We start from the raw sequence: 9,090 nt of genomic DNA on the forward strand, positions 1-9,090 counted from the left end.
ATTAATAATTAACAATTGACAATTAACAATTAACAACAATTAACATAATTGCTGATAGGCATTAAATCAGTTCTTAACTACTAGGGAAGTCAGCTAATTTTGTAAACTTTGATTTTAAAGGATATTAGCATAAAAATATTCATTCAGGAGAGTTCTCGCCTATTTTTTGGGACTGTGGCACTCCCATCTCTTTAACGCAGGAAATTTCAGTTACCTCTGAGATGTGAGTTAGGAAAAAAATTGGCTGCTTAAGGATATTTTCATCTTTGCCTACTCAGAGGTCTGCCAATGACTGAGTTGGGTCCTAAAATCTAGAGAAAAGATGCTTCAGGGACTCTCTAGAAGGTCGGTTCAGTTACCCCAACCACTGAAATAATCTTAGACTATTTACCTAACTCTTCTGAACTTCGGTTTACTTATTTGTGGAACAAGGGTATAGTAGGTTTGGGAAGATTACACAAGACCACATATGGCAGAAGATAATACATACACTTTAATTTTGTTCTCCTCGTTCTCATTCCCAACTACTGTGAGTATGCACTATAAACATCTCACGACTCCCTGCCCTCTTCCCAGGCAAGGAAAAGCCACCTAGACCAGAAGGGTGCACACCACTGGACTCAATGACTGATGGATATGGGAGTACAAAAGATTGACCTTGGCTTTAATGAGAGATAACTCTGAGATGCAATTTATGCTTCAGGGGGCCACCGCAGGTAAGGCTAAGTCTAGACTTTATCTCAACATTCTTTCTCTTGCCTTGCTTTCTTAGAGGTTCTTCCCAAAGAGTGTTCTTTCTATAAATCACATTTATTGGCCACACCAGTTCCTGCTTTGAGAGATCCAGACCTTACATGCTTAGCAAAGAGCCCAAGATAAAATAATTATCCTTAAAATCTTTTGACAACATTTCCTACAGAAACTGCCTAAATGTCTTTTTCTATCTTGAGTCAACTAAAAAATTCCTCCATTCTGCCATGGCCCCAGGGAACTTGCTTGATTACCAGGGAACTTTGACCCAAAGGAAATCAGTCTTTTATTTGTTTAAAGAAATAACTCTGCAGCGTTGATACCTTTGTGCCTCTCTGTGAATGTCATTTTACTTCTACCCTTCTATAGTTTGTTAGGGAAGTAGAGGCTATCTAAAAACCCAGAAAGAACGTGTGAGGTTTCTTGCTGTGGATAAGCCTGTTTTTGAAATTGGTAGGCTTCTAGAAGCAAATACTTTCAGACTAAACTGGTTGATATATTTGCATAGATTTTTCTTTCCTTTTTCATTGGTTTCTCATAAGGCAAGTTCTGGAGGCAGGTAACTTGAAGACGAATGAAGACTTTATGAGAAAATATTGAGTTTAAAAACTGTTCCATGTGGCTCAAAATATGTTTTAGATATTCAGTAGGAAAAAGTGTGGACTTAATCACAATAGTTTGATTTGGAAGAATTTTCTATCAGCAGAAAACCCAGTGGATAGCTGGGGATTCTGAAACATGACTTAAATATTGATGTGCAAAGATTGTTCTCACCAGGGAACTTCAGAGGAGGGAAGAGGTTCACTAAAAGAGGCTCGATGGTGGTGGGGAAATGGCATAGGATGGAGGGGTACATAAAAGGGTTGAAACAGCCCCATGGACATTTAATAAGGAATTGGCTGTTGATGAGTACATATATTTTATTTTATTTTATTTTATTTTATTTATTTTATTTTATTTTATTTTATTTTATTTTATTTTATTTGACGGAGAGAAACACAGCCAGAGAGGGAACACAAACAGAGGGAATGCGAGAACGAGAAGCAAACTTCCCAACGAGCAGGGAGCCCAATGTGGAGCTCGAACCCAGGACCCTAAGATCATGACTTGAGCTGAAGGCAGATGCTTAATGTCTGAGCCACCCAGGCATCCCGATGAGTACAAATATTATCATCAATCAGGCAATATCTAGCACAGGTCTGGTGGTAGGAATTTTAGTAGAATCAAATTCATTCATCCTGTCGTGTATGTGTTTAACACTCTTAAGTACCTTCTATGTATGGTTGTGCAAAGACAAATAAGATTTCTCCATGAAATTTCTGCACTCAAACGCCAGCTATAAGAACAAAAATAATCTAGCTTATTCTGCTTACCATAATGTCCTCAATATTCACTCATGTTATTGCATGTGGCAGGACTTCCTTCTTTTTTACAGTTAAATAATCCCCCCACCACACACACACACACACACACACACACACCACAGTTTCTTTATCCATTCATCCATCAAAGGATTTAGGTTGTTTCAAATTATGTGAGGTATCTAAAAATAGTCAAACTCAGAAGCAGAAAGGAGAATGGTGGTCACCAGGGGCTGAAGGCAGGGAGAAATGGAGAGTTTTTGTTCAATGGATAAAAATTTCAGTCATGCAAGATGAATAAGTTGTAGAGCTCTGCTGTACCTCATTGTGCTTATGGATAACAATATTGTGGTCTACACTTAAACATTTAAGAGGATAGATCTCATATTATGTGTTCTTGCCACAATTTTCTAAAAAAAAAAAAAAAAAAAAAAAGAATGGAGCCTAAGACCATCTCGATCTTGGATAAAATAAGAAAGAGAAATGAAAATTTGAAGAAATAAGGATTCTAAGGTTCTAGGGAGAGGCCAGTTTGGGAGACCAGTGCAGCCAGGAGAAGGTTAAAATATGAGAAAATAGGAAGAAATGAGTGCCTGTGGTCACACTGAACACAGATCAGGAAGAGAAGTCAAGATGGGACTTTAGGGACAGAAAGGGCAATTTCACAGTTTGCTACCCTTAAAATGGATAAAGTTTAGGAAGCCCCTCCCTTAGGGCATATAAGTTTTCTCCAACTTTTTCTTTTTCCACCCCTTACATTTTGTATGAACTCCTCAATACTATGCCCTCACCTGCCCAGCAAAGATTGTTTTATCCTGGTCAATCTGGTGTTTTGTTTTGTTTTGTTTTGTTTTAAAGTATTCTTATGAAAATAAGAAGAGACAAAGAGAAGCCTGGAGGAGTAGAAGGAAATGGAAAAGAATAATTCCTCAGACTCTCCTTTGTTATGGAGAATCTGAAGGATAGATCATGCAGAGAGTTAAACTTGAAAGAAGTTATCAGTGAAGCTAGGCCAACATACATATCAAAGAGCTAAGAGCAACACAAGAAGTAGAAAAAAATCTGACAAAATGGCAGAAGGGACAGAGAAAAAGGGAGAGACTAGAGTAATGGGTTTTATAACTGACCTGTAGCTTTGATTACCACATTTAGTTGAGACGGGACCGTATTGAGACTCATTCAAAATACAGAAATTCTATCATTGAATATAACTTCAAGTTGACCTATTAAGGATCAAATATTACCTATAATCATCTCCCAATTTGCATGTGCAAACTGGGGATAGCTACTATTAACTGATTTGCCCATGTCACAATATTAGTAAGTGGTAGACTCAAGGGTTAAACTCAGATGTGTTGGACTTCTGAGGCTCTAAGTTTTCTGCCATTTAAAAATGGAATGACTACAGAAGAGAATTTATTTTAAGAAATAATAGTCTTGAACGTGTGTGTGACTACAATGGAGTAACATGCAGTTACCAAATTAGGAGAAATGGACAAATGTCAGGCCTGCAGATGTGTAGATGATGATATCTTGGCAGATGATGGAGTAACAAAGAAATCACCAGCCAGATTCACAGAACATTTGTCCACCCTTCATCACACTATCATCACATACTCAATAAATATTTAGTCCTTAATGAAAATAACTCAAAATTCTGAGGTTGATAGATGCCCTTAGGGAGAAGAGAACGGTATGAAGATGGCATGAATTTACCAATGCGGGGTTTGCTAGATAGTGGTGGAAGAGTAGCGGAACGATCTTCCATTCTATGAAATAAATGTGGTGGATGAGAGGTCAGTGGGAGAAATCATTTATTTATTTATTTTTAACAGTACAAGACTTGAGACAATTTCTCTCAATCTTCCAAAATTTCTGTAACAATGTCAGATTCTTTTTTGACTTTTATTTTTTTAATTTTTATTTCTTTTTAAAGCGAGAGAATCTTAAGCAGGCTCCACGCCCAGTGCTGGAGACTGGTGCTGGATTCACGCTCACAACCCTGAGATCATGACCAGAGCAGAAATCAAGAGTCAGAGGCTTAATGGACTAAGCCATCCAGGTTCCCTTATTGTTTGACTTTTAAAGCTATTTTTAAGATGAAAGCTATTACATGGGTTCCAGGAGTCAAGTCTTAATTCCGTTACTTCGTTAGTGTATGACTCTTAACAAGTTACCTAACTATTGGCAATTTGGGTTTCTTGATCTGTAAAATAAAATTTATGATGGTATCACCTTATTAAGATCAGTGTGTGGTATTATTTAAGATCTCATTTAGATCAGCTGTGTGTAAAGGACTTTGTAAGCTAAAAAACACACTATGAATGCTAGTTTTACTAATAATGAGAGAACTTTTGTGGTCATATAGTATTGTAAATATTTTTCCTATTTCATAATTCTCATGCTTATTCTGTCTAATGCATAATATTCTACAAAATTGATGCATCCTAAGTAACTGGGGATGTGAACTTCAGTGATGTGAATCAGCTCACCCAGGAAATGTTGGCACCAGGGTATGAATGTGGTTCTCCCTGACCTCAAAACTTACGCCATTAATATAATATTGCCTAAAAGAGGGAATACCTGTGTTGTAGTTATCCAAAATCTCTATCTCTGAACACATAAGGAAAACAAAGAAGGAACGGTTACTCTGCAAGGATGGGGCATAAATCTAAAACTGCCAATATTCTCAGCTAGGGTAAGAAAGAAAATGGTTGTGTGTGTTGGGTGTGAGAAAGAATAAAAAGTGTAAAAATAAGTTTTGCTTGGCCCAACTGACCGAGGGACAAGGGACAAAGAGCAGTCTTCATTTTGGAATCAAGGCTTCAGTGCATTTGCAGCTCAAGGTTGAATGAGCCGCCCCTTAGACAAATAAAGGGATGCTGCTGGCTTGTTCACTCCAGGGATGGAGTAGAGAGCCATGCGCTCACCTGGGCTGTACAGTTGGTCATGTGGAAACCCTTTGAAATAACAGTTGTTTCCCTTCAACTGTTATTCTGTTATTCTTAGGAATTGGGGTTTTTTTCCCCCTCCCAGAAAGCCAAAGCCTTGAGTATTATTCTTCAGTAATATGGACCAACTTGGCAATGAAATAAGAAGGATTGTTGTTACAGATTCAATATGAAACAGTTATATATAAAGAAAAAAAAAAAGAAAACAAACCAAAACTTCAGCTCTTTGAGGAACTGATCTTTGAACTTGGTCTGTTCTCCAAAGAGAAAGAAAAATGTCATCTCCTCAGAAAGTTAGATTTATTTTCCTTCTCCAGATTGTGTTTAGAAGTTGCGGGCCAACCTTTCATTCACCAAACACCCAATGTTACCTGGGTAGGATGCCCAAAAAAACAGTAGCAGGAATGTCTTAGCTTGCCACCTTTCTTTCTTACGGTCCTCCAACATGCCCCCTGCCCCACTCCACCCTTTTGCCCATTTGGCCAGTCTGTATGGTGGCCCAGAGCCAGACATCCTGGTCACTTCCATGGTGTGGTGGTTCAAACAATAGAAGCATTTAGTCAGTGTCCATTGGATGCCGAGTGCTCTGTTGGGCTCACTGTAGCAAGCGGGGGCAAACCAAGGAAGATTATGATGGTACACTAAGGACAGAAAAAGACATAAAATGCCATCCCTGTTCCTAGGGAGCATACAGTCTCTTGGGAAGATTACACAGTCAAATGTCTATGTGGAGCCCAGGCAGGTAAGGTTAGTGAGGGAAGAAAGTCATGTGGGGATTACGGAGTTTTGGAGAGCAATTCCTCAATAGAAAGGGGCATCCACAACTCAACTCCAGAAAAATTGTTGCTGTTCAGAAGTTTGGAACAGTGTGACCTGATGTTTAAAGAAATACTAAAAATCCAATTTAAAAAATTGTGGAAAATCTCCAGATTTATAATGTTGTCAACTAAAGTGTTATTTTGGAGCATTGTTTGGCTAAAAATAAAATACATATATAGGTTGGATACAGTGTGAGAGAAATCATTTTGTGATTTCTCCAAAGGGAGAAAGGTAAGAAGGATGGTGATCTTTTGTTGTCCAGCCTGCTGCTCCCTTGCAGTGTCGTCAATAAACTTTTATATCTTTAAAAAGGAGAAGAAGATGGGGCACCTGGGTGGCTCAGTGGGTTAAAACCTCTGCCTTCAGCTCAGGTTATGATCCCAGGGTCCTGGGATCGAGCCCCACGTCAGGCTCTCTGCTCAGAGGGGAGTCTGCTCCCTCCTTTCTCTCTGCCTGCTTCTCTGCCTACTTGTGATCTCTCTCTGTCAAATGAATAAATAAAAAAATATTTTAAAAAAAGAAGAAGAAGAAAAATCCTATACCATTTTGATGTACGTTATGATAGGAAAGGTCTAGATGCTGTGTGAGCAGAGGCAGGCACTCATCCTGGCACAGGAAGTCAAGACAGGGTTTCCAGAGGAGATGGCATGGGTGTGAACCATGTTTTCACCATCCTGGATGGTTAGAAAGATGGAGAGTGGATCACGTGTTCTTGACTAAGAAGCCTGCATGTCCAAAATCAGGGATGTGCCTAGGGCAGGATTTGCTGGGGGATCTGGATATAATTTAGAAGAAATGAAGGCTGCCTACAAGTTACGGAGTACTGAGGAATGAAGCTGGAGAACTAAGTTGGTGCCAGATCACAAAGGGCCTTGAACATCGTGCTAAGGATTTTGCACTTGATTCTGCAGTGTTAGGATTTTTTGAGCGAATTTAAGTGGAGGATTAGCATAATCCGATTGTGGTTTAGAAAGACTATGCTGATGGAAAAAAGGCAAAAGTGGATAAGTTCATGTTTCTTGAGAGGTTCTTTTAGGGATTTGAGAGAGACATGATTTATATAAGTGACAACAGAAATACAGAATTGGGATTCAAATGATATTTACCAGGTAACCTCAGGGGGCTTGGTGAGAATGGGGAGGGAGAGGGATGAGTTCGGAAAGAATCCAGGTTCCTGGCTTGGGGGATGGAGTTGATGGTGACCTGAAAGAAGGGAAGAGGTACAAGAGGGGTAGTTTTGTGTTTGAAGCTCAGGGGTTCAGTTTCAAATAGGCTGAGAACAGGCAGAGATCTGCCCTGGCAGTGTTTTCTAGAAGACGGGGAAGGAGGAATGAGCCCCAGGTGGGAGGGGTAGATTTGCGCTCACACAGGCAGCGGAGGGAAGACACAGGATCACACAGAGGATAGAGGATGGAACTTGATGAACACAGAGCTGGGGATGGTGGGTCAAAGCAGAGGCATCTAAAGGAAGTAGCCATAGAGGTAGTAAGATGACCAGGGTTGGGGACTCTCGGCTAACCCATTGCAGAGAGACTTAAGGAGGAAGTGCTACACAGAGCCAAATGCTGCTGAAAGACTAACACGTGGAGAAGGATAAATATTTGTCTATCAGATTTAGCCTCAGGATGGTCATAGTTGATCTTGGCAATGGCAACTTTGGGGATGGCGGGGGGAAGAAGCTGGCCGAGCATTGAGGAAAGTAAATGGAGGTGAGGAAGTGGCACAGGGAGTCCCAAATACCCTTTTAAAGGTAGTTTGGATGTAAAGCGGATGAGAGAGAAAGGGTGCTAATGGAAGGACTATACGGGGTGAAGGGACCTATACTTGGAAGAGGTTTAGAAATGCTGGTGTGTTGACAAAATGCTCACAAGGATGAGCAGCTCAGCTATTGAGGAGAGGAGGAAGACTGACCCAGTGAGTGGCCCAAGATGGACGACCAGATGGTCCTGGAACATGTGTCATCTACTGTCGTTGTCCATCCCCCCCATTCCCACCCACCCCTGCCCCATGCCTTGGTCATATTGCTTTATGCTTTTCTCTCAGCTCCTGCTTCTTGCCTGCTTTGTTCTTGTGACATATTTGCTGGCATCTTTAGACAATTTCTCTGGCTGTGGGGTGTCTAGGAGAGGCTTGCCAATGACCCGGGGTTCTTACATTTCCATACACAGGACTCTACTTAGGAAATACAAACAAACAGGATCCATACAAAGTTGACTTTGGGGGCGCCCAGGGGGTTCAGTTGATTAAGCGTCCAACTCTTGATTTTGGCTCGGGTCATGATCTCAGGCTGGTGGTATCGAGCCCCATGTCGGGCTCTGTGCTGAGGTTGGAACCTGTGTAAGATTCTCTCTCTCCTTCTCCTTCTGTCCCATCCCACTTGCACTCTCTCTAAATAAAACAAAACAAATCAAAGTTGACTTTGTATACCTTTTAATAAAAGAATACTAATAAATGAGTCTTAAGGATGAAAAGTACAGCTTAGGGAACACAGTCAATAATATTGAAATAATGCTGTTCAGAAAACCAGTAGCTACTACCACTTAGCATGCTGAGTACCGTGTAATGTAGGGAATTGTTGAATCACTATATTGGACAACAGGAACTAATATAACATTCTATGTCAACTCTATTTCAGTAATAATAATAAAAGAATACTAAGAATTTTCTGTTTTTCCCGGAAGCAAAAGGCCAATACATGCGGTGGGTGGTCTGCTCTTAGACCACTGACAAAGCCTGGCAAAGGGTAATAGTAAATGTGTCCCTGGGCAGCTATTTTTATTTTAACTGAATTGCGAATTGAAATGTAAATTTTGTGTCCCATTTTGCCAAGTGACCAGTGTTCCCTAAAGGAAGAAGAAAGCAGAGAAGCTCATGATTTGGTCTGGGATTGAGAGTTGAATCAGCAATATCCACCATGATTTTTTTTTTTATAGCTGGCGTTCACATAACTTTGTTTGGGTTGATTTCATGCTAAAAATGTCCACTGCTACAAATGCTAAAACCCCTCTCATCCCTCGCTCCCAACTCCCACCTCCAACCTAACTCAGGTTGGATGCTGAAATCTGAATGAATTTTAGCAGAGGCTGGCCCAGAAAGCTACCATGCAGACAGTGCTGTAGTATGATTGGGTGGAGGCGTCAGTCCATGCATGGGGCAGAGTAAGAAGGACATTCCAAGGTGGAGTGAGTGAACTATGGGGACTCCGGGTG

The sequence above is a fragment of the Lontra canadensis genome, unplaced genomic scaffold, assembly GCF_010015895.1.
Source record: "Lontra canadensis isolate GAN:19392208 unplaced genomic scaffold, GSC_riverotter_1.0 scaffold15, whole genome shotgun sequence".
NCBI classification, from domain to species: domain Eukaryota; kingdom Metazoa; phylum Chordata; class Mammalia; order Carnivora; family Mustelidae; genus Lontra; species Lontra canadensis.